The 26,824-nt window shown below is 38.4% G+C and overlaps 1 protein-coding gene and 1 long non-coding RNA gene across 3 annotated transcripts in view; both read left to right on the top strand.

Annotated features, from left to right (window-relative positions):
* The window catches only part of LOC135247953 (acid-sensing ion channel 2-like), a 363,876-nt gene that overhangs the window by 108,091 nt on the left and 228,961 nt on the right, over positions 1-26,824 (top strand). The gene's annotated exons all lie outside the window — the stretch shown is intronic.
* LOC135247954 (uncharacterized) lies at positions 10,180-16,055 on the top strand. 2 transcript variants are annotated; one of them, XR_010328336.1, is made up of 3 exons: positions 10,180-10,874; positions 12,151-12,191; positions 14,390-16,055. It is a non-coding gene; the product is annotated as an uncharacterized LOC135247954 (long non-coding RNA). The 2 variants fall into 2 exon arrangements; XR_010328337.1 differs by lacking the exon at positions 14,390-16,055 and adding an exon at positions 12,871-14,143.

Genomic DNA, 26,824 nt, shown 5'->3' with positions numbered 1-26,824 from the left:
TTCCTTTAGATTTCCTGCTGTACTAGTGGCCATTAATGTCCACTTCCATGCATCTGATACTGATGACTCTATCAGCTTTGTTATGCAAATAGTGCAAAGGAGCAGTTCAGTCAGGACAACTGGTGTATTCAGATTAAATATATTAATGAATATGCAGAATTAATGAATATGCCCAACCATAAGAAATTATTAATGTTGGGCACTGAATGGATTTGCTTTAACATGCGTCCAGCCTGCACTACTTATCAAACAGGGATCATGATACATATCTCCTACTAAACTGGAGAAATATCAACCCCCCCCCCCCCCCCAGTACCTACAAGCAGATCTAAACAAGGGGTAAAAGCTGAGGTGGTGGAGGATGAGTGCAATTCTGTGAGCTGCAGCAAGCGTACCATGCAAAGAGCAGCACAGGTAATGAGCAGTGCCTGAGAGGTCTGGCTGTCCGTTTAAAAAGGTGCTCCATTAGTGATGTGTGCCTGCCATTGGTTAAGCATGAGAACATGTGGTTGCTGAAGCCGACCAATGGTCGGTTGTAGCAAGAGTTTCCTGACCAAACTTTCTCTGCCCATTTTGTGCACATCGTTCATTTCTGAGCAGGGTTTCACTGAGAAGAGAAGCCTGAGGAGAGTATTAAGTGCTGATGGCTGGAGTGGTGAAGCCCACCACAGCGGATTTGAGACTTTTGGATGACCAGCTTCCTTATCTGCTCTACTTTGCCTCTAGCCACACCTTCCCAAATTACCCCCCCCCCCCCCACACACACACACACCTGCCCCCACCCCTGTGAGTTACCTCAGACTCTCACACCATCACTGTTCACATTAGCTGCTGGGTACAAAGCTCTCTCACAGCCCCCCAAACTATAAGCTCTCACTGCCCAAGCTGATCTCTCTGTTTACGTTTTGGTGTTTTTTTGTTGAACCTGGGGCAAGGCAGCAATGGTTGGTCCCAGCTTTTTAATTCTCCCCCAAAAAATGTGCCCCATTATTTTTATCTAGGTTGTGTCCCGCTCTCAACATTCTGTAGGTGGTAGTTTTCAGATATCAAGCTTTAGAATTTTTTTCAAGTACCATATCATAGCATAGTTTTTTTATATTACATCTATGGTAATTTTAATACTTTTGAAAAGGTACTTTCAGAATGTTTAATCTGCTCTGTAATAAAAATACATGACAAAGCTTTCATCTGTTTACATTTGTCACAATGTCAGATAGAACCCTATGTTTCTTAGCTTTGAAATTCTGTAAATGTCAGTTTATGACTTGGCTTTTCTCATTTTCATTTCCATTTATAAAAAGCACATTATTTGCCACGGTGCTTATGAATATGTGAATGCCCTGGTCTCTCGTTCTAGTGTTCTCATCTTCTGTCTCCTGGGAATTATTTGTTCTCTAACTATTGAGTTTCCTTCATTCAAGGAGCACATCTTAAACTACACAGCGTCAAAGGAAACTTTATGCATTGACATCACATTGCTTTAACGTGCCACCTCGGTGTTTGATTTGGGCTTCATTTGCATAACAGAGATTGCTTGCCTGATGCAACAGCATCTAAAAATAATGGTTTTGCCGGAGTATTCCATCAGCCACAGAGTTAAACGGACTGTCCTTGGCTTTTTGCTCATCCAATTTGTGCTGACTATTTGCATAGTAAGATAAGAGGTCATGGCCAGGGCCGGATAAGAAAAAATGCTCCAACCTGAGCCTCTACCTAGCAGGCACTTGAATATTAATTAACGTTTCCCTATTGTTGATTTTGCTCCTCATCTTATTGCAGTCAAAAATAATCGGAAGTCATGAACCCTGATTGCTTTCCATTATTCCAATGATGAGAAAGAACTTTAGAATGTATGAGTTGCCCTCATCGGAAAATTCACTGTTTGACTGAGTTCCACGGAAAACACTCAACCAGAACAGGGCCACCAGAGGCTTCTGGCTCTGATCTGCAGTGCACGATAGGAGAGATTCAGGAGCAGAGCCATTTTCCAGAGTATTTCATGAAGCACAGCGTTTTAATGAAGTGGAATATGTCAATATATCTGCAGCACCTGCACTGCACGTCACACCAGGAAAATAGCAAGGGGTTGCAAAACAGAGGCAATGACTTCAGAGTGGCATCATTATCCCTCATTGTCCACCCAGCTCCTACAGGAGAACGCCCAGGCAGGGAGCGCCGTGCAGCCGGAGTCCTCGCTCTCTCTCTGCCTGCCTCTGCTCTCTGGCCGGCAGGAGCTCGCTATTCGTTCTGCCTTAATTGTCTCGCAGTGCCGTGTCATTGACTGTGCTCTTCAGTGGATGATTGGATCGATAGAGGTTGTGGAGGAAGCCAGCGCCGTCATAAACAACCCAGGGACTGCCCTTGTGTTGCCACCTTCCCTATGCCCATGTATGTCATGCACCAGAAAAGACTGAGGGGGCCCTGCCACTACCTTAACTTACATTTACATAAGTTCTTATAAGATTCATCCTATGTAAGTCATAGAAAATGAGTCGTATGGTCGGGCTGTAGTGATGAGCATATTGATCAAAGCGATAAATAAAGCAATGCCTCATTTGTTGACAATGGAGTAATATAGTCGAAATGATCTTATATAAAATGGCCACTTAAAATCAAATCAAACATCTGTTTTGTGATATGATCTGCAATTTGCAAAATGGAGGGCAGACCTCTAAAGGGAAATTATTTTTGCTTTAATTTGTAAGTCTATATCTCTCTCTGAATGTGTGGCATTTAGCTTGCTCAGGGAGACCTGCACCAGCCTGGGGAGTAGTCAAACATTCTTGCACATTCCCTGCTAATGTAGCTTTGTGATCATTATATGTGCATCAGTCATTCTTTTATCTCATTTTAAAGCAATTAGCAAATTCCTAAAGATATACTCATTATGTAAAAGAAACATTGTTTAAGCGCTATAGGTTCCCATGTTACATAATTATTAATCCTACAATCATCCTATCTGACATTGTTATGACTGTTTATAGTGCATGATTCTTACTTAGAAGTAAACAGTTTAATTTCAAGGTATGTAAATTCTGTCTACTTTTAATACTCAGACCAATAGTCTGGCCACTTATGTAAATCTTTGTTTATTTCAAGTAACGTATTATTAATTGGAATATTACGTACACTGCTTTACATCTAATCCATGCTGGATGGCATCACTGTACACCAGTAAGTAAACAATTCTGTGAGCCCATTTATTTTGTATTATCAATCATGGTGAACAATGCACATTCTTCTTTTTTCAAAGTGTAGGGCAGTGTAACTCCAAATAATTCATTCATTCATTGTCAAGCATGTCAACGTTTCAAACTAGTCTCGGGGCTAATTTCTGCAGGGGACATGAACTGGCCTTATGTCAGTAATGCTCGTGGCATGACCATCATATCTTCAAAGAATCTCTTGTTCTCTCATGACTATAATATTGGGGCAACCAAGTCAGCCATGGTTTATGTGATGATGTACTGTAGTGGCTAGGATTCCACTGTGACTGAAGAATGGCCACCATGCCATAATCTTAGGGATTTACTGCCAGCTATGGATAATCACAGGGTTTAAAGAGATACACGTGTGCTGTCACTTTTCAGCTGTCTGCATTGATGAACTTGTCACTACAGAAAAAGTTTTATGACCACATTTTTGGGGGAGGACTGAAAATGCTTTGATAATACCTCCTTATAACAGAGCAGGAACCTCAGTTCCTAAAATACCCTTCTGCATCAGCAAGGATTTTCAGACATATAAATACAGTGGGCTCCACAATGTCTGAGACAAAGACTTGGCTCTGTACTCCACAATTTTACATTTGTAATCAAACTTGATTAAGGTGCACATTCTCTGCTTTTATTTGAGATATTTTTACATGCTTTGCTTTCACCATGTAGAAATTATAGCATTTCTTATTCATAGCACCCATATATCAGAGCATAATGTTTGGGACATATTAATGTTATGGTAATAAAAGTAGTCAGCTTAGTACTTTGCCATGTATCCTTTGCATGCAATGACTCTTTGAAGTCTGTGACCCATAGACAGCTCAAGCTGCTTCTCTGGTGAAGCTCTGCCAGGCCGGGACTGCAGCCATCCTCAGTTCCTGCTTGTTTCAGGGGATAGTTACTTTAGGTTTTCTCTTCAGCATATGAAATGTGTGTTCTATTGGATTCAGATCAGGTGAATAACTTGGCCAGTCAAGATATTTCCAGTTTTTGGCTTCGTTGCTTTAGCAGTATGTTTGGGATCATTTCTGAAGGATGAAGCACCATACAATGGGTTTGGAGGCATTTGGTTGAACCTGAGAAGAAAGATGCTTCTGTACGCTCCAGAATTAATTCTGCTGCTGCTGTCAGCTGTTATGTCATCACTGATTACAAGAGAGATAGCACCTGTGGAAGCCATATATGCCCAAACCATAACACTCCCAACAGCATGTTTCACAGATTTGGGTCTTGGGCAGTTCCTTTTGCCCTCTGCACTTTGCTCTTGGCATCAGTCTGATACCAGTGAATCTTGGTCTCATCTGTCCGCAAGACCTTTTTCCAGAACTCGGCAGGCTCTTTTAGGTACCTCTTAAAAAACTGTAACCTGGCCATCTTGATTTTGCGGCTAACTAGTCAATTGCATCTTGCAGTGTAGCCCGTGTAGTTCTGTTATTGAAGCCTTCTGCAGACAGTAGTCACTGACACAGCCACGCCTAGATCCTAAAGAGTGTTTCTGATTTGTCACACAGGTGTTTTTTTTCTTTTTTCACTATGGTAAGAATTCTTTGGTTATAAACAGTAGAGGTGTTCCTTAGCCTACCAGGCCTTTTGCGATCACTGAGCTCACCATTGCTCAGTTATATGTCTTTGTCCCAAATATCATAGAACTGTATAATTAATGCTGTAGAATATCAACCAATGTTTGTAACATGAATAAATTAAAGAGGTTTAAAAGTGTTTTAAAGTTACAAAAGTCTGTAATTTTTTGAGTGCACTGTATGTTTTTAAATTTGCATATACATTTATTTTCCAGCAGTTTCAATTTCAAAAGGTTATGTAAAATGTACCTGTGCTACTTTATTTAAGTGAACTCAGACCAATTAAGTCTGGCTACTTATGTAATAATATCATTGATTTAATTTTCCAAGTAACCTGTATTATTAATTTGGAATATTACACGGTACATTTCTGTGTACAGATCAATAATCCAATGAAACCCTCAGGATGAAGCCATCACCTGTAATCACTTCTTAATAAATGTCAACTATTTTTTCTATGTCACAGGCATCTCAATTTTTCAGAATTGTTTGAAAGCAAATCACATCTCGTTGTAGGCTATAACACAGTTTATTTTATTTCTCTTTGCTAATATGTATTTATTCAATCCACAAAACCACAATTTATGAGTGAAGCCGATGGAAACAAGCAAGTTCTTCCCAATTTTATAATTTTTCACTTAACTGTTGCTAGCTAGGCTTTTGAGTTATTCATTAAAGTAAAGCTTCAGCAAACATGAACATTAACAAACTATTTATGCCCTGTATTTCATTTTTGTACAACAGGACAGTGGTGCTCAAGACGTTTGTCATACCTGTAGACTGTAATTGCAGGGAGAGGGGCTGGGCAATGATTACAATCACTGACAGGGGGGGAGAGTGCAATCATGGACCTTGGAGGTGCGGGAGGGCCAAAAGGGCAACCAAAAGTGCACTTTTGCTGTGTCAAGGCAGGGGGCTTCACCATATGTTGGTGTGTATCTGTGCACAATGCACATGGATGGACAATTTCAACCTGTCTAACTTGTCTAGCTTGCTGAATCACTGAACATCTAACTGCCACAGTTAAGACCCGACACCCTAACCTCCAAATCCAGGTACATTTTTTAATTTCAGCCAATAGGCTATAATAGGCTTTTTTATTTCATTTTAGCTTCAAAAATTCCATCTGCAAAAAATATGAAGCCTATAGGCCTAAATCACTGCGTTTGAACCAGGAGTACGATGTGCAAAAAAATTTAACACTGAATATGGACAACATTCCGCTTCATGTTTTGTCTCCTCAAACACTACAGACTAAAAATACAGCTGCTAATTAGTTCTCAATCATCATAATGTAGTAACATAGCCTTTCAACATCATCTTTTGGAAAAAAAATATTTTTACTAGCAGTATTGCTCTAATTATGTTAGATACTTCAGTAATGTTGGTACTCAGAAATATAATATTTATCAGGCAGGCTAGATGCAAGTAACATGACAAGCAAATCCCCAGTTAATCAACTGACTGAAGTTATCTGACATGCAATACTGTATATTTGGTTTATTTACAGCTAGCAGGTATTAGCCTATATAGAACTGTTAAAAGAGCAATGGATTTTTAAACTAAAGTATGATTATTTGCCTTCAGGTCACTGTACTATAAATATAGTGTAGGGTTTAGCTGGAACTGTATGGTTTACTTTCTGTTAAGTGACACTATCTGTTTGCCCTGCACAATAGCCTACGACAGGGATTCTGAAATCTGGCCTCTGGGGCCAATAATACTACTGATGTCTATTCTTTATGTTTAATCAAGGACTGATTTAGACCTGGGGCATGGGTAAAGTGGGATCTCTGACCAATCTGGAACATTCATCAATTGATTAACTATCAGGTAGAAAAGAAACCCAGCACCACCACTGGCTTTAAGTATGACTGGCCTACAAAATAGGCTAACTTGCCCCTGTAAGCTGCAGGACTGTATTGTGATTATTTGGGAAGGACGGAAATTACTTTCTGATGACATTGATTAATTTTGTATTGTTATTGTGCTCTAACATGCAAGGTTCGTAGAACCTTCAAACCGCACCGCACCATAAACTTGCACCAACCCACACATCCAAAATTAACAGACCTAGGTGCTAGGTGCTCAATTATCCCCAAAAATGCATTCTGAATGTATTTTCCTTAAAAATGTAATCTTGTCAATATAAGAAAAAAATATAATTTTAGATTTATGTATAATTGAAGGCCAGATTCATCAATGAGTATGCACAGATTTACCTGAATTGCTATGCACAATAACCTCCTGGTTCCCAGGGGGTAATGTGCATGTGGATGAGGGGGAGAAAAACACAGTCATGCATTGTTGTCTAAATGCAGATGCCTCACACTCTGTTATCTCTGTGAACTCTGCTGTGTGCCAAGTAGTCCCTCAGCTTGATAGTTGTCAGGTGATATCTAATCTTTGCATTGCAAATTTTGCAAAGCACTGTGTCCTTCTGTTGAATCTTGCCATGAGCTACATGGAATCCAGAGACATTTAAATAATTATTTAAATGTTCAGGAGATAATCTCCTCATTGACAAACAGAGTTTTTAGTCATGATGCCATACTATAAAATAAGAAAACTGTTGTGGCAGTGAGATTATGCAAGAAGGCTGAGGGAAGTGTATAGCAGGCAAGAAAGTTTTAAATTAAAATATGCCACTACTTTAGTACTTATGAACAGTATGCACACTTTTGCAATGCTAGAAAACATTGATTCACCCTTGCGACAGGTGTGTTTGCAATAGAGAATGGTTCTTTGTATCATCAGTATAGAGCCCACTGACTGACTATAGATGGACAGGAAGACCATAATACTCTTTATATCCTGAGCAATGAAAAAGATTTATATGGAGTGATCACTTCCATCTCTCATAAAATGTATTTGCAGTTGTGTGGCTGCAAATGGTTTGAACCACATACTGTTTCATGTGGCTGTAAACGGGTTATTGCCTCACCTAAATTTACATTGTTTTCCCCCCCATTGCAGTTCATGGACTGATAAATCACAGGCTAAATGGTCAGGTGACCAACTTATAGCCTTACGTGTAGTTGAGTTTTGGTGCCACTTCCTGTTTCTCCTCCCTACACAACATCTTTGTAGTTTCTTCTCTCTTGTCTATAATTAAATAATTAATGCCCCATAACCATAAATAATAAACCATGAACTTGCAAAACTCTTAAATCCTTCTAAATCCTTAAACCTCATATCTCAGAACTTCTATGTACAAGAACAAGGAAAAGGGAATAATAAAGGCCTAGTTGGAAACTTCACATGAACTTCACATTTCTGTGTACATCTACCCTTTAATCTTACCCCAAAACTACAATAGAATGCATCAAACTAATTTTATAATAATGATTTTAAGTTTTCAAACAATACTGTATGTTGTCAATTGTTACAACTTTGAACTCCAAGTTTGGTGCAATGCATAAAATGATAACATGCATGTTAAACATTGGACATGGTCCTTAAAAAATAAATTAATATATTTATTCCATTTATTTATCATTAACAATTCTACTACAAGTAGGCTAGTACTATTACTTCCAATAATAACAATACTACTACTACTACTACTACTAATAATAATAATCTCTAAAAATGTCTGCTGCTAATCAAATTAGTGTATTAGTTTATTAACCTTTTTAAGCCTTAAATAGCCACATGAACACTTTGAAGCAATACTAGCACAGGGGTCCATTCCAGAAAATGGCTCAAGAAATATTAAACTTAAACTTGATGTCTGACTTGAATAAGCCAGATGTAACATGACATAGCATAGCATAACATAATGATGAGAACAGGCCAGTTAGCCCAACAATGCTTGCCATTGTGGTAAATCCGGTAAATTTCTCGGTTCCACAACAGTGGATTAGCCTAAGTATGGGTAGGTTCAGCCCAAACCATATGCCTTCATAGTGAACTTAAAAAACCATCTCCTATCAGACATGGAAATATAATTCAACATAGATTCTGAGTCAGAGAAACATTGCACATCACTGTTCCACACCAGTTGGAAAAGGCCCAATCATTACACCATAAAACAAATACGTATGTGCATACTGTGAGCTCCATAATGTTTGGGACATTTTTATTTCTTGATTTGGCTCTTCACACTAAAATGTTAGACTTGTAAGCAAACAATTCACATGGTTAAAATGCAGAATCTCAGCTTTTTATTAAATGGTATTTTCACACTTTCTATTCATAGTCCCCCCATTTTAGGGCACCATAATGTTTGTGGCAAATGGGTTCACAGGTGTTTGTGATTAGTCAAATGTGTTCAATTGCTTCCTTAGAGCCGATATAAGACAGCTTTCAGTATCTAGTCTTGATTCTAGGCTTTTAATTGCCTTTGGAGTCTGCTATTGACATTTGTCAACATGAGGACTAGACTTCTGCCAATGAAAGTCAAGGAAGCCATTACAAGGCAAAGAAATAAAAAGGGGGGGGAGGAACAGAGATATAGGCCAGACCTTTGGCTTACCAAAATCAACTGTGTGGAACATCATTAAGAAGAAAGAGAGCACTCAGTCACATTTAATTTTGCTTGAAATCGTATACCCTTTCAGCTTTCAGAACAGCACCTCAGAACCCCAAATAGCCTAAATCATTCCACTTCCACTTAGAAAATGGCACACCTGAACACTGTGTTCTCTTCACGTCCTGCGGTATTTTGTTAAGCAGAGTGCCTGGTCTGAAGTGAGCTAGTTCTAACCAACGTAGCATTGTGCTATAAAATGTATTCATAATTATGGCAGATCGAAGAAAAAGGTTTTACAGAGCTTGAAAAAGCAGAACTCGGTAAAATTTTACAATAAGGTCACATGAATTGGCATTAACTAATGTACTTGTTAACTACTAAAAAGTAAAACTGTATAGCTTTGTTAATGTATTTGTACATCATTAATTCAAATGAATAACTACATTCGTTGATGCCAATTAATACTGTAATTAAAAAACAGTATGTCTTAATAGTAACTAAGTTCAGCCTATGTTTTGCTAACGTATACATAATCATGTAGCCTAACTAATAGCCTACATGAGTTGATGCATTTGTTAACTACCAACTCAATTCTCTGCTTAATTAATGTATTTGCAGATCATTAATTCATGTTAACAACTACATTAGTTGATGCCAATTCATGTAACCTTGCTGTAAAGTGTTACCCACTGTAACCATCCGTTCCTGCTAGAACACCATTTTTTTAAACGATTGGGTTTTAACTGTGTATCTGCTTATGGTAGCGGTTGTTTGGCGCTAGTACGCCGCTTTCATAAATGTAGTGCGCACCGGTTTTTAAAACATTCGCTACTGCAAATAACTTAAACATGCACATCTGGTTCAAACGTTAAATAGATTTATTTTAGTACACCATGTTCAAAAAACCCACAATGTTAGGAGTTGCTACTAACCGTTGTTTGTTCCATTTTCAAATTTCAAACTGGAATGACCGAATCCGAACATCACGATTCTGTGCGATTTCATTGGAAGCGCTGGACAAGAAGAATTGTCCAGTTTAAATGGGGGTAGACCGCAGAGTGTAGTCGATAATATTTTCTTGTACCCGGTTAGATATGTGATTATTAGATATAAAGTACCAACTGAAAATATATGTATAATACATTCTATGTATAAAAATATACAGTTATTTATTCTGTGACATAATTGAATATTGTATGCAAATGGTATAGCCTGGATATGTAGAGTATATAAGCAGGTCATTTGCTGTCAGTTGGCCAATTGGCAGCAGGTTGGTGTAATTGTATGGGTGCAGTTGATGTGCTGATTCTTTTGATTTGTACAAGTATATAAATATTGGTGTAACAGTTGGGGGCACTTTTGTAAATAAAACACCCCACCTGAGTTGCACAAGTTTGAATGTCATCACCAAAATTCACTATAAAATCCGTCCGTCCTCATAACAATCACCCACAACATTTCTGATGGACCACTGATGGAACGTTCGGAATGTGAACAACACACTTGCAGCGGACGTTAAGTTATCAACAACCACAGCTGGCACAGATACAGACACTACCGCTCTATTTTGGAAAGCTTGTGACGGACAAAATCTCTGGAAAGGTGAGTTCTGTTCACTACAGCAAAGCGAGTTTAACCTGACCTAATACTAGTTTTCTGTTATAGCCTAATTCCTGCCAGGTAACATACGTATTTCAACATAATGTTCATTCTTGTTAGATATTTACACTCAAAATGTTAGAATTGATGCTCCTCTGTTATCCATTCAAAATATGTGATTTTGGGTGAAGAAAACATGTTTTATGGTGTGGATAATCTGTTCAGAACTTATAACAAAATGTGCAATTTAGGGAGGTTTTGGGACATCTTGAAAAAAAGACTTGCAGAATTTCACTGCTTTTAGTTATCTGCACAATTTTTTTCCCAGTGTTGGGAAACAGCTTGGAGATTAACTGTGTATAATTCATATATAATATAATATAATATAATGTGCATTGTGCAGGCTATACCAGGGATAGTTCTTCACATATTTCCTAAATTAGGTGCATTGCCTTGATGGTACACATTGCCCTTCAAATAACATGATAATGCATGTCTCTGCTGTGTGTTGCCACAAAGTGGTACTTAAATTAAGAGTAGTGAAAACCAGGTGGAAATTCTATTTTTAAGTGCTTGGTGTTAAGGAGTTAAATTCAAGATCAGACGTTGGCTCCAGCATGGGCTATAAGGTGAAGTGGTTGATTTATAGAAGCCATGTTTGTTTATTTTTTGTGTAGAGGTAGTGTGGGCAGGAGATGGGAGGGGCTCTTGTGTCATTCTGGGTCATTTAACCAATCAACACAGAGCATGTGAAAATCTGAAAGGGCCAAAAAAAAAATGGCCTGTTCTTTTTGAAGGGTAAGAAACTTGCTGGTTTTATATTTTTTAAAAATGTATAACAATATTTTTTTCCTTTAAAATCTTGATCAATAGATTCTGAATATATCCAGATAAATGCCCGTTCCACGTTCTGGAATACCCCCGTAGCCTTCTGTGGTGCATATTGTCAAATTAATTTATATATATTGTAACATACTGTAGGCCAGACGCATATTAAAATATTCATGTCTTATATTTGTTTTCTATTTTCATCACCCCACTGAGATGTCTTTATTTAATATTTCATTATTAATAAAGCCATGCGAGAGGTAATTAACTCCATGCAGGAGATCTGCATGGTATCTTCAGATAGCAGAACAATTACTTCCTCCTCCCTTTAGAATCAAATGATTTTCTTGACTAAGATTAGTCCTTAGGAGCTTTCAGTGCTTAATGAGAGGTAACCAGCAGAAAGGAAACGATATCCTGATACCCTATTTCATGTCATTTTGTGATGCAGGGATCAAGAGTTGTCTGCAGCCATCATTTGTGGATGAATAGGTACTGAATAAACTCTTCACTGTATGTTTCTCAGCAGGATTAATAACAATATTGATAAAGACATTTAAGCAGTAAAAGGGTAATGTAATGGTGACTAAACCCTCCTCATACATAAAAGTTACTGGCATTGCCCAAAGGGATCACATTTGAGACTGGAATCATTTATTAGTGCAAACTCTACAGGAAGGTCTAGACTAGTTGGCTACAACAACTTGCAATAATATTGAGAATAGTTTAAATTAAAGTATTTTGAATAAATATTTTTACATTTTAAAGTTATTTTAAGGTAAATACTATACAATATTGTTACATATTGCCATTGAATGCAAATGTGATAGGTAGGCTACATGACGTAAATCACAGTTGTGTTCTGAATATTTGCTTTTTGGCCATACACATTGTATTATTTCATGCAGTTAGCCATTGTTAACACTATTTTAGCTCAAGTTAAATTTGATTTGAAAATAGTCTGTTCACGTCAAGTGAAATTTACCAGTCACTGGAAGGCAGTTGTGGGTATGAATTTATCCTGCATTTTCCTTTAGTGAAAGAGAGCTGGCAACTTTTAAACAGATCAATAGCTTGCTATAATGAAGGAATTATACATTCTCAGGAATGCCACACTGGGATGTTTGAGAGCTCTTAGGAGCTCTTAAACCAGTGTTTTTTCCATTTACAGATCATTTTATGTAATTCCTGTGCCAGTGAAAGCCAATCAGAAAGATGTAAGTGTGGGCAGAGGTGTGACTCTCCCGCTGCTCCCACATGATTGCCTTACTGTGTCCCATGTTCTTTCAAACCACCAAGAGAGAAAGGAAAGAGAACTTGAAGCTTCCATTAACACTGCAGGGAAGGGAAAGAGGAAAGGAACACTGAGATACTGAAGCTCTGTTTGGTTTCCCCTGTCCTCCTGTTGCCAAGAACAAATTATAGGCTTCATTTGACCGATTTCTGATCTTTAGTTCTTGACAGTGAGAGCTCAGGAAATGCTTTTTTTCTTTTCTTTTTAGTGTCTGTGCTTCTGTGTGTGCAGCTTTGGATGTTGCAGAGATATATTTTACAGTTTACATTCTGAAATATTAAATTGCATATATTCACGGTATTAATTCAGTTTCAGTTTTAAAAATGTGGATCAAATGATAATACCACAAAATATACACCAAGGAGGATCCTACATCATATTTAATTTTCCACTGTCGCTAATACAGGCCATAATTATTTGAAGTCATAACTGCATCATAATTAGAAATTTTGATTAGTTTTATTAATTTACATTATTCACTCTCAACGGTCATAATTCTATTTCAGGGAATCTCGGCCACTCACCAAACTAAAAGCAACTGTCAACAGAAAACCAAGTCTCTACTAGAAATTATTTATATCTGAGTTCCTTTGAACCTGCAATCTGCCGTGACTAATAAATTAGTCCAGTGACAACTGACTGGTGCATTAGAAATAGTAGAGAATTGTACTATTGAAAAGAGAGAGTTGCATTGCAGGTTAGCCCTGCCATGCTTTTTTTGAATATGAGTGGAAAAACTTCAAAAAGTTCTGAGATTGAACAAGCAATGCATTACAATTTATTAATTGAAAACAAAATTACCTTATTTCTGTGATGCTCTAATTTGGTTTATAATTTTTTAGCAACTGAACCTGAAGTGAATGGTTCAATCAGTATGAAATGTGTATGCTTAGCAGTGAGACTCTCTTTATAGAGCTCAGGCTTTTTCATTGATTTCTGGTTGTGTTCCTAGAAAATGATATAAATGTAATCTCTGGGGACAGATTGAATTTCACTGTAATATTTTTTCTCCTTTCTCAAGTTACACATTTTCCCAGAAAGAACATGGGCAATGATACAATTTTAAGCTCCTGCTCTTCTCTTTCCTTGCACTACATGTGGTTTGTAGTAACAAATCGTTAGCTATTGTTCTTATGACTATGAACATTCAGCATGGACAAGGGGTGGGGGGGAGGTGTGTTTGCGTGTGTGTGTGTGGGGGGGGGGGGGGGGGGGGGTCTGGTGATTGAGGGTTTTTAACCTTATATATGAGTGAAATTGCGTATCTGCTCATATGTTTATTTGTGTTCATGTGTGCTAATAAATCTGTGTATATGTACTGGCAGATGTAATTGCATATTTTGTGGAAATGGTTGCCAGTGTCGCCACTAAAAGCCAGTCAATTCCCCCCCACAAGTCTGACAAAAATGGGAACAAAGCCTAGCGCCCGAGACGAAGGACATCATCTGCCTGGCCGGACACAGTGCCCTTGATTACACTGCTAGGAGGGCATTTGTACAACACAGCGGCAGAGTGGAATGGAGAGCATTCTGGGAATACTCGGCTCCCTGGACTCATTATTGGATAATAGATTTTCCAGGCATCATTGCGGGCGTCTCGTCGGCAGTCCCTGCACACACATTGCCAGTGGCAGGGGCCAGAGTGACAGGGTCGAGGAGCCACAAAATCGAAAAAAGCCAAGCTGCAACAAGAGAACTGGGCTGTCCAGCAGGATCAGTTATCTTGTGCTTTCCATGGCCAACATTGTTTGGACATATGGTGCTGTGTAAATAATGCCCTGCGCGCGCATTGACTTTTATGATGTTGCTGCATAACTACCCGAGTTTATCATTTCATATTATTCAAATTTTATCACAAATTGACATTTGTTAACCCATAACAATCAACTAATTTCCCCCTATTAGGGAGTGTATGTTCTTCATATTCAATGGAGATTATTGCCAACTCAAAATGGCAGCGATGCCTTCATTCATGGGTATGTTTCATACTCAGAATTTTCTATTCAGTACAAGAGCTTCATGAACTGGGAGTTCATGGTGTCTGTCTCTGAACAGTTCTTGGCTTGAAGAGGGCTTAATTAACATGTACACATGTGCTTATGAGGAAGGATCTAACATCTTTTCCTCAGCCGTGGTATCTCACTTTGGACACAAGTCAGAGACACTGTTTACACTAAACAGGGAGTCTGTTCTAAATATACTGCCCTTCTGCCATATGCAGTTTACCCAACCATTTGTGTATGGGCTCTGCTGTGTCTGTTCACAAGGTAGACACTTCAGGCCCCCTAACAGAAACGCTTGTCGACAGGGCTAGGAAGACACGGGGGGTGGGCTCTGTCCCCTTGCGTTAGCGGCTCACTGACATGACGACAGGTGCAAGGGCATCCCGGCCCAGCAGAATTCACTCTCCATTCCTGACACACAGTTGGCTGAACCTCACTGGCTCTCAGACGGGGGTCATCTTAAGCCAGTCGAGCAGAAGAGTCGTGGATTAAACAGCACCCCGTTCCCCAAAGAGGGGGATGTTTCAGTTTGACGGGCTGTACTTTGCGGCCGAGTGGACGGCTCCCACGTCCGGCCGTAGCCCTCTCTCCTGGGTGTGTCAGCCTGTCAGTGCAGATGGCTGTGAGGAGCAAGGAACTCTCCCAGAACTGAATCGGATGCATGCCCCTGGCCCACCCGTGGGCCCCAATAAGGTGTCATCCGCAGTTCAATGCATCACGCAGAAGCGGTTTGGGATTAAACCGACACATTTGCGCCGTGATATTTGCCCCCTTTTTCCCCCAAGAGTTAACTGACTCACCACCGCAAACAGCCAGGTCCCTCCTCTCAGGATTGTTGTCATTCAGTTACCCCAGGGGAAGAAAGGATGGCTCCTTTCTTATTTGATGAGAGAGCCGTGTGAATCACACCTGTTCACCTAAATCAAAATAGTTTTTGAAACAGACACTGTGTATGCAGTGAAGATGACACTACGTCTCCTTTTTGTTTTGAAAATTCATTTTTCTTTGAATTGGTAATGTGATTCCCGTTCTTTTTGAACTGGGTCCAATTTGTGTTGCATTTGAACAGGGTCTCTTCTGGGGAAAAATGAGGAACCCCTATTTCAACTGTTAATTATTGTTTGAGAATGGGCCTCCCAGCCAGACTGATCATTGCTGTGCCCTGCATGGTGTCTAGCGTGTTAATATCTTGACTCATTTGGCACAGTGTGATCTTTGCACGACTGAGGTGCGTGGTGGGAGTTCAAACATACCCATCCGGATTGAAAATCGAGCCTGTTAAATCTAAAGTGAGAGCTTGCTGCTGAGCCACTGGTTTTTCCAGTATGTTCACAAAGAAAGACTGAGGATGAGGTTTTCTAAATGGTTGTGTATGTGTTCCATGTGGTAAAAGCCTGTACAATTCTGTGGGATTTAATTACTTGCTTTAAAAGGGGGGAAATGACATTAAGAACTATTAATCAGGGATAGCATCTTTGTGTGCCTTTCCCCTCCAGACATGAAAATCCTCATTTTCAAATATTAGTTTGCAAATGAAACCTTAGTAAGGTTTCGGGCCACCACAATCCATCAGAAAAGCTTCGATGCACCTTGGCATAGATTCTACAAGTCTCTTGAACTTTACTGGACTCATAACTCCATTCTTCCAAAAAAATATTCCCTCATTTGGACCCAAAGCATGCCAGGAAACCCCCCCCCCCCCCCCCCCCAACACTATACATCCCTCTCTATGTAGTTGTAGACAGACTGTTCTTGCTGACTCATTCTGATCACGCCCTGCATTGACATTCTCAGTCACCACAAAAAGTTGCCCCAATGTTTTTCCTTACATGTCGCACTAATGCACAAGCATCACAGTCATCGCCTGTGCGCTTTCAACCACAACTTTCGACCCTATTCACTGATGTCTTTCCCATAGACCTGAATGCAGATGTCACTTTAGTCACTGTTCCTATTGAAACACCAGTTTTGAGTTATTTTTGGGAATAGTACATGTTGTATGGTGAAGCTCAGTATATCCTCAATTTTTGGAAGCTAATGTTGCTGTTGTATCTTAAAAGGAGCCATAGAGCATAATCCATTAACTGTAACTCACCTCTTGGCACTCCCAAATGGCTCAGTCAATAAAGATAATGACAGTACATGCAGGGTTGGCTCTAGTTGCATGTCTGAGCCTTGGACATAGCTATGACTGGGATCTGGCAGGCACAGTGTGGGCTTAAATTGGCTGTTTCTATTATCAGTTTCTCCTTTCAAAAAGAATATCTATGCCTTTACTCCTGCCAGTGCTAACTCTGTCCTGTAGTACTGTGTGAACTATATGGTGTAAAATAGCCACTGGTCAGGTGTTCAGCTGCAGGGCTTCTTGTACAGGTAAAAGTGCCACAGTCTTAATTCAGTAAGCATAGTTAGTGTTTCTAGATTGGGGGGGCAGTTATAAAATATACAAAAGCAATTCAAATGTTAGTTGGCAGGCATAGATAATCAAATATTGACATTTTAATGTCTAAGTTGGACACACTGAAGACAAAAAAAAAAAAAAAAAAAAACGACAGCCTTTTTAAAACTTGATGTCAAGATGACAATGTGCCCACTTAATCACCGTACGTATCCTCCATTGAAACATGGTGACATTGTCAGGTTACTGCTCAAACAAGGCTGTTATCTGACTCAGTACGCCTTTTAATTTACCCATTTTAAAGATGGCTCACAGTGTAGCTTTCACAATGTGCTGACATTATTATTTTTGCCTTGATTGTGCCTCCCTTCCTCTTCTCTTCACAACAGTTGCTCTTGATATTGCTCTTGCTTATGCTGTCCAAGCAGCCTGAGACCCTGCTCAGTAAAGATGTTATTAATCAGATGGCTCACCCCATGGTATATAGGGCTGCACATTTCCCTATTTTTTATCTTTTCTAAATGTGTTTTTGTATGGCTGTAGAAAGAATTACATGTGGATAATATAACTGGGAGATTAATACAGGGCTGTAAAAATGAATATACTGTAATGAAAAACTTTAAAAACTGCCAAGGGAATGAATGTAAACATGCACATCTGACTGAAATGTGGTAGACTTTACATTACATGAGGTGTGTCCTCCTCAAGAATTTGAAGGGGATAAAATCTATAAAAAAAATAAAAGAAATTGTCTAAACAAATCACTTTCATATCAATTCCTAAGCATCCAGGATACACAAAACCCTATTACCAATGTTAAAATCTCAATAGGGACCTCTGGTGCAAAGGAAAAATGTAGACGAGAGGACACCACCATCTCACCCTCCCCAAGCATCCATTCAAATGTAACATTGTTCCCACGGCTCTTTTATATTGCAAAAATGACAGTTGATTTGTAGTGAAATTTATAATTATATTATCATTTATTGCAATGCACAGTTTCGATATTTTGGATAGGTTCAGAGATACTAAGGCAGACCAGGGTACTTTCTTTCATAGATCTTCAGCAGTTCTGCATATCACCCTCAGATTTTGCATACCTGTGGTCAAGGAGTTTATGATCCAGGACATGTATAGTTTTACTTACTGATAGATCACATACGTATATATAGCATTTCATTTCTGAAAGAGAACACATTTTTCCAAGGTAATTGCATTTGTGGCACTTTATTTCTACCTAAATTTTGAATCTAATTGTTAATGATACAGGTGTCTTGCTTCATTTAATCTATTTTCCAGATCTATGTGATGCTCTCACCTGGAGTTATAAAGCCTTAAATAGAACACTTCCAAAATGGTTTATAGTGGAACATTTTTGACAGCTTAGGAATTAAATTAGGTTTGATTTTAATTACAATTAGCCATATCTTTCATAGTTTTTTTTCCATCCAAGACATCACCAAGATGAAAAATCTCACATTCTCAGAACAAGTCTCATTTTTTAAATCAACTTTTAGGGGTTATTTTAAAGAAGATTTTGATTTTTAAAAAGTCCCCCCTCCACCCCCCCCCTTCCCCACACTGCACCTCTGCACAATTATTGGACAATATTTTTTCTGTCCTCCCCTGATTACACACCCACCAGCTGCCACTACTTTACATGATTTACATTGTCTACATTGTCACTGTTTTCCCTGGAAGAAACAGTGTGATTTTGGTTATTTGCTCAGATGTGAAAATGTTGTTGTGAAATGTTGTTTCTTTCAGCAATACAATACTCTGTGGAAAATAACTTTACTCTGGCTCATAATAGGAGTTGAAAGCAAAATACAATTTCTTTTACATTTTTAATATCCTTGTTCCTTATTACCATACACATGTAACATTACCTAATTATTAATAATTATTAATTATTAGCAACAAGAAAAATATGGCTGTGCGCATCAAACCAATTTACACAATTATATATATATATATATATATATATATATATATATATATATATATATATTGTTTATTATTTATATATATATACATATATAAGTAAATAAATATGTAATGTCCATTAAATCCAGAAGAGAGAGACCAACGCACAGTGTGAGGTTTCAATACGGACTGCTTTACCATAGCCAATACGCATCCTCACATAACACAGCAGTAACACACACTGATTATCACAGTTTAAAGTGAGGTAAGCTGTAACTACATTACAATGTCTTCGGAGGCAAGTACAATACATTGTGTAAAGTACACTATTTCAACAAATATATGTAGTTGCAGGCAGCGGTTATTGGGATGCAAGCACACATTGAAAAAGTATACTAAGAAAACATTGTGGAATGCAGGCAAGATGGACTGACGGATAAATAAGCGAACGTTTCCTGTGGATTGGACAGACCGATGATAAGAATCAGCAACATTGCTGTGGGCCTATAGTTAGTGTCAATTGAATTTCCATGTATGGGATCATAAAAGCCATTCTGACTGCACTGAGCTTCTTGTTAGTTGACTGTTCATGTCTTTGAAATGGCAGCTTTGGGACTTGAACATAATCTTATGTTTTGAAAGCCTGATCCTTATCCACGAGGCCATTCCCCAGTTTAGTGAATATGCAGAGGGATGGGGTTGTAAGGGCTGGAGTGTCGTATCAGTCCAAGCTACAGTATGTTGAAAGCCTCAAAAAGAATATTTATTAGTCTCTTCCATCAGTCTATTTAAATATGGCTTTACAAACACAATTTTGAGAGTTCCGACGTTAAAGTATTTCATTTGAATATTGTTCAAACTATATTGAGATTTATGTCAGTTGAACCAATTATATCTGGCCATTTCTGCATACTGTATGCTCAATTTTTGATGTATCACAACTTTTGTTTATGACTGAAAGCCATCAGAAATCATCTTTTTTTCAGCAGTGTAGGAGGACCCTGCCATGCAGTCAATTTTGACAATTAAATTCCCATGTGTGGGATCAATTTAGTGTGACTCATCTCTCCATTAATCAACCTCAAAATGGTTTTACTGAGATAAACACCATCCTTATTTCACTGACAGCTCATCACATCGAAATGGTAACTTTGGGACTCTGACAAACTGACTGAAACTTGTGCATAAAAAGTCTGATACCTAACCACCAGGCCACGCTCCAGTTTAGCGTGCTGAGAGGTGAATGGGGTTGTAAGAGGTAGAGTGTCAGCTTAGACTTTTGGATGTTGACAGAGGATCATTTTATTAGAACCTTCCATCAGTCAGTTTAAAAATGTTTAAACTGCCTTTACTGAGAGTTCAGACATAAGTCATTTAGTTTAATGAAGATTAATCAATTTATATTGAGTTTTACATTGTCAATTTATCTGACTTGCAGTTGGACATTTTTTACTACTATATGCCCATTTTTGTATATAGCATTATACTTTTTTGTATATTTGCTTTGAGGGTTTCAAAAATTATTTTTTGGTTTACTTACACTTTTTCTTCTTTACAACAAACAGAGCGGGTCAAATTCAGTGTATGAAATATTTGTCTCACTTCATCTGAAATTTGCAGCTCTCTAGGCCAAAGTGTTAAGATTCTATACCCATTTTATCTATTCTTTTTTTTTTCAATTTTGCGTTTGGAAAGCGATTATGACACCAGCTTTTGTCCAATCGTGGTCTTATGAAAGTATCGGATGTTGAGTCATGCCTGTTGGTTGTATGATGAGTTTCAGCATGCTAACTTTCATAAGCTACCAGGAATTTGAAAAAAACTAAAAAAAACAAAAAAACAAAAAAGCACTTGTAGCATACTATTGACTGTTTTAAATGAAATGTCAGCATATAAATTAAGCCACTTAAGTTAACATATCTACCATGTTTCACTATGATCAAAATTACTGCCATGGAATTTTGACCAATTATGTAGTTTTCCATAATTTTTTGCAAATTAATTTTGTATTGGCAGCCAAATGGTTAATGCGATTGGGTTGGCTTACTTTTGTGTAAATCAGCCTTCTTTGATGAAGAGACCAATAATAAAAATGGTTTAAGGGACAAAAAAAAACTGTTTTATAAATATGGCAGTAAAGCAAGATGGTGGTCTTGGGTAGTCTCAATGGTACAGTTGACGTTTTGGTATCAATTGAACTTGTGGTATGAAGGTTATGGACCAATACGTAAATATATGCATTATAGCACCACCGTCTGGCCAGTATTTTTGTGATATCTTTCCTGAGTAGTGGGGGGCGTTACTCCAGTCCCATGGTTTCTGAGCTACAGATAATTTTATCAGAGAAAAATAAGGGGAAAAAAAGAATTGAAGCAAAAACAAGGTGCTTGGAACCCTAATTAAGGTGTTGTAAGGGTCTTGAATAATGTATTCACACAATAGAAGTAGTTTCTCAATTTTGAATGTAAATTTGTCATTTTCTAAACACATTATTGTGGCTATAAGTCTATAATGTTATTCACTGTTGTTCTGCTAATATTAGCATTCATATTGCTAATATGAATAGCTCAGGAGGTAAGAGCGGTTGTCTGGCATTCGGAGGGTTGCTGGTTCGAACCCCACCCTGGGCATGTCGAAGTGTCCTTGAGCAAGACACCTAACCCCTAACTGCTCTGGCGAATGAGAGGCATCAATTGTAAAGCGCTTTGGATAAAAGCGCTATATAAATGCAGTCCATTTACCATATTGCACACTAACATTATATTATGGTAACAAACTAGATTTGTTCCTCTTTTTTATTTTTTAAATGGGACCTGTTATAGTATTTTCTAATATTTATCCCTCCTACTGATACATGGCAATGCAAGAGCAGCCATGGAAAATATGTAAAAAGTACTGCGAAGTCCTTGACTTTTAACTGCAATTTGGAGCCATGAAGTAGTAAAATAAAACCATTATATTTCTCCTGCCTAAAAGGCTTTTCATATTCTCACTTCAATATTGAGCAGGCAATAATTAAAACTTAAATTAACTTCAAAATGAAATTCAAATGTCAGTTAACATTAATGAACAATATCTTACCAACAGTGCTTAACTATAGTAATTGTCTCTTACTTCAGGATTACAGTGTCATAAAGTAAAGATTATTTTTCACATTCAACAAGCCTTCAGGGTGGAAGTCTTGAAGATTTGTGTCTCGGTGGGGCACAAAACAGAAGTCTTTTCATCATTGTTCAAATAACCATTGGCATGTCTCAAGGATAGTACCGCCAAGGGGAGTAGCCCCTGAAAGAATAATGCACTGGACCCCTTAGTGAGCGCAAAGCAAATTGCAAATCATTTTGCCTCCTACAGTAGCTCCTTCAAGGAGCTTTTAACAGGTTGGAATCTCCTTTGAAGATGGCTGACCTCAATCGATTTCCGGGTCAGGCAACGACCGAGGAGACTAGGATGGCTAAAATAAGCGGTTGTAATGAGCCAAGAGAGTAGGAACAGCACTCTGTCCTCCTTCCCACACCCCAAACTCCTAACGGGAATTTGTCTACTGTATAAATACAGATCCTTGGCCCAAAGCACTTAAATATCTCATATCTGGTGCTGTCACTCTTGAAATGAGTGGCTGACAACACTGGTCATTCATGAACTCACAGCGTTATCTTTAAGTTTTGTTCATAAATTCAGAGTTCTCCACTTTCCAAATGCTTCAGACTTCAATAGCTGCTATTTTAAATGTCAAGGTGACAGGTGAAATGAGCGCTGTACGTCGTATGGTTTTATGGGCTCAGGAGACAATGTAGCTTGCTTGTAATTTAGACCAAAGTATGTCCTTTTAAATTCCTTATCCAGACAGTATAATTTTCCTTTACCTACTGTAAACCCAATCTCTGCATAATGAGTTGACAGAATTTTCTAGTTAATTAAGTATTTATGCACTGCATAGTTGTCTAATGAGTTTTCTGATTGTGAAGGAATGTGAATGTATGAATGCTTCCATGTATTTTCCCATAAATTAAATGTTCAAGTCGGCATTAGGATAAGACCTTTGAGCAGGACACTGTTTTTGACATTAAGATTCACCTGAAAGTGAACGTGAATGTTTATATGTTGACTGTTCCTTTGTAATTGCTTGAAAGTGAAAGGAAAGGATGCGCTTCTTTCTTTTCATTCCTGTGTCGCAGGAAATGGCTCATCCCAGGAAACCTCCATACAGACAAATAATATTTGCAGGAAACTCAAGAACTTGGTAATTTTTTTTTAATTAAAAAAAATGCATATTGTGTTCAATGGGAAAATAATCATTTCTCTTACTCCTACGGCCTGAGGATGAATGTTGTCCTGCTGAACATCAAATTCAATTGAAACAGTGGTTTGCTTTTCTGCAATTGCAGTAGTTCTCTTTTTGGATGGTTTCTGGGGTAAGTCAATATTAGATTGGGGCACAGTATGAATTGGAGCCACCATGCAGGATGATGATAAGGCAAGAAGAAACATCAAAACTGGCCGTGAGCAATGCCTTCGGTTTATTAATAATACAGGTGTTCAAAAGAAACGTCCGAAACCCGGGCACAAGAAATAAAACGACACAAGGCAGGCAGGTAAAGGTCTCGAGGGAGAGCCTTTTTTTTTTTTTTTGTTGTTTAAGGATTACACAACAGAAAAGCCTAAACCACAATCACGGAAATGAAAACAAGGATGACTACTGAAGAATAAAAAGGGGGAAGAGCACAAGTAAATATACAGATATTGGCTATCAGACTAATTAGAATTTTGGCAGGACTAGTCCCTCACGATTTAAAAAAAAAAAAAAAAAAAAAAAAACCTTTTGTCAGGTCAGCCAGAATACATTATCTGCATATTCATATGTCTTCCATGTAGTTGTAGATTAAATCACTATATTTATAGATTTTCAACATATCCTACATATCTATGGTAATCTTCCAGTTTTCCATATTCAGTGAAAAGGACACTATTCTGTTTGTTTTGAAAGAGAACGAAAATCTCACACAGGCTGTTTCTTTCTGTGACGGACTGTATATATATTTCTTAACAACTTTCATGTGAGGCATTAAAACATTAAAATGTGGAAAAACCGGTGCCGCTTAACATCTACTTCTATTGCTACCGCTTCTTAATTGAGCGTGCGCACCTAAATGGCTTAATTATCACAGTGGGCTGTAGCTCATCTCCTCCTGTGTACTCTTGACTCATAATCCCATTGTTCACCTGAAGCAGGTGCTGCAGGTCCTTTTGTTTCGCTGCCAATAAGTTTCCCAAGGAGCACATCTTGTGTACAAAATAAAGATAATATTCAGCATACCATTCAGCTTGTGATACAGTATCCAGGAATGTCCTGCTTTGCCCACAGACCCAGGCCGCAGGCATAAACAATAGATGAGATTTGAACCAATAGACAGAACATACTGATGTCCCCAGAGCCTTCATTCCATATCTCCTTGAGCAGTCTCACCTGCCCTGACTGTTTTCCTATGGTACAAATGAACTGATTAACTGAAGAAGTATTTTTGATTCTCACTAGAATGTGAGGCCGACACTTCAGGAACAGTCAGTCCCCACTCACCACGTTGTTTTGAAGACCATAATGCCTGGATGCGTTGATGTACTCCATTGTCAGTAGCGCGTAGCACAGGTATGTGTTCAATGGAGTGATCTATGGTGTAAGGGAAACCGAGTGCTCTCCAGGGCCATGTTGTAGGTGCAGCTGTTCCTGAAAGGAAGTGACTTATTATTCTGTGCCCTTGAGGCTTGCTTAACTTGTACAGAAGCCCTACTCAATTTCTCATTTTATTTATTTTCTTCTCTGCTCAGGTGAGAAAAAGAACATGAGAGCATACATTTAACAATGTGTACAGGCTGAACGTAAAAAAGCTCAGCAGATTATCACCTAAGGATTTGGGGCTGGTTGTCCCAGCTGGTTTAATGATGGGCCTGACACAGAACATGTATTTTAGACCAGAGGTATACAAATGACACCTGTTAAACTCCTTGGAAGCATGTTTTTTCAGTCATGCCAGAGTATTAATAAATGTTGCCCCTTGCAGAGAACAGGCATAGATGTAGAATGTCAGTACAGACTCTTCCCCACGGTTATGCAAACTAACATTACAGATCCTTTTTGTGGCGTATCTGCGAGTAAAAACTACAGCAATGTTTTGACTTCTGTAGATATCGATTTCAAACTGAGCAGGCAAATTATAGGGAAATGATGTTCTGATGCAGAAACAATCCATTGGCTGATTTACCCACTAGATTCAATACTAGAGATCTAGTCAGTTAATGCATGTCATAAATAATGTATACATGTCCAGTCAAAATGGTGCACTCACCTGTTTTCACATGCCTACAGGTGCAAATGAGTAAGAGTCTGCTTTGGGTGCATGATTAATGTTCAAAAAGCCTAGTCATGCTTCATTGCAGAGGACAAGGTCTTGAAATCAGTCATCAATTAATAAAACCTTACATGTTTTATCAACCCCATGTCTATCAGCATGTCTAATGCTTTAAAAGGAGATTAAGCTAAAGATGTACTTGATCATTGCAGATTTTGTTAATTACTTATTTGAAACTAATGTAGTTTGAGACCTACAGCAGAAGCTGTTCCTTGCAGTCCTGACTCCAACTGTTCTCTCTATAATAAGTGATGTTGGAGCATAGAGGTCAGTAATGTATTTTAACTCTGTGGCTGCTTGGATGGTGGAGAGGTACTTGGAGGTCATTTCCATTTTGGAGTGCAGAAGACACCAGTGTTAAATCTAATTCTGCCTCTCTGCTTTGACTTTGCCAGTCTTCCAGAGTTTTCAGCCAATCAATCAAGCATCATTAAATTTGTCGTTGCTAAGTCCAACAGTAGGAAGAGAAAGTACTGGTTCTCTTATTCTATTTGTTTGTTTGTTTAGATTCTTTCCAAAGTATTTTTTCTCTAGCCTGGGACAAATGTTGAACTCAAAGAAATATGTAGATTACATGGATGCAAAAAAAAATGAATATCGGCTACATTCGTTTACATGCCTGTCAGTACCAAAAAATTGAAGTGCTCTGTTTTTAGTTGCTTTATTGCTTGCTGTGAACAGCAGAATCAGCCAATTGTTCTGAACACCTGTAACAGAGCTTCGATTATGGCTGCCAGGGTACGTATCGAATTTGTTTGTCATTGAGGTTTGCTCTGAGCGACGGGGCCAAATTCAGTGACAAAGCACTGACGTTTTGCCAGGAGGTGGAGAGGAGGGGAAAGGGGGAAAAGATACTAGTCATTTACATTTAGATTGAGAATTGTTCTCCGGTTGCAGAAACGGCTGGCAATCTGATGTCTTTTCAGCCTGTCACTTCCTTTATTTCCCTCTGAGGCACTGCTCCTGGCATCACATTTGTCTTAAAGACTTCTTATGTCATCTTCAAATATTTCATATCCCCCACGTGTCATTTCCATTCTGTGGAGATTGGGGTTATAATACCCAGTGTTATCACCCCTAGTCTCGGTTAAAGAGTAT

Source organism: Anguilla rostrata, chromosome 2 (assembly GCF_018555375.3).
Source record: "Anguilla rostrata isolate EN2019 chromosome 2, ASM1855537v3, whole genome shotgun sequence".
NCBI lineage: Eukaryota > Metazoa > Chordata > Actinopteri > Anguilliformes > Anguillidae > Anguilla > Anguilla rostrata.
The sequence above is the reverse complement of the archived record's forward strand: the minus strand, read 5'-3'. Positions and strand labels throughout refer to the sequence as shown.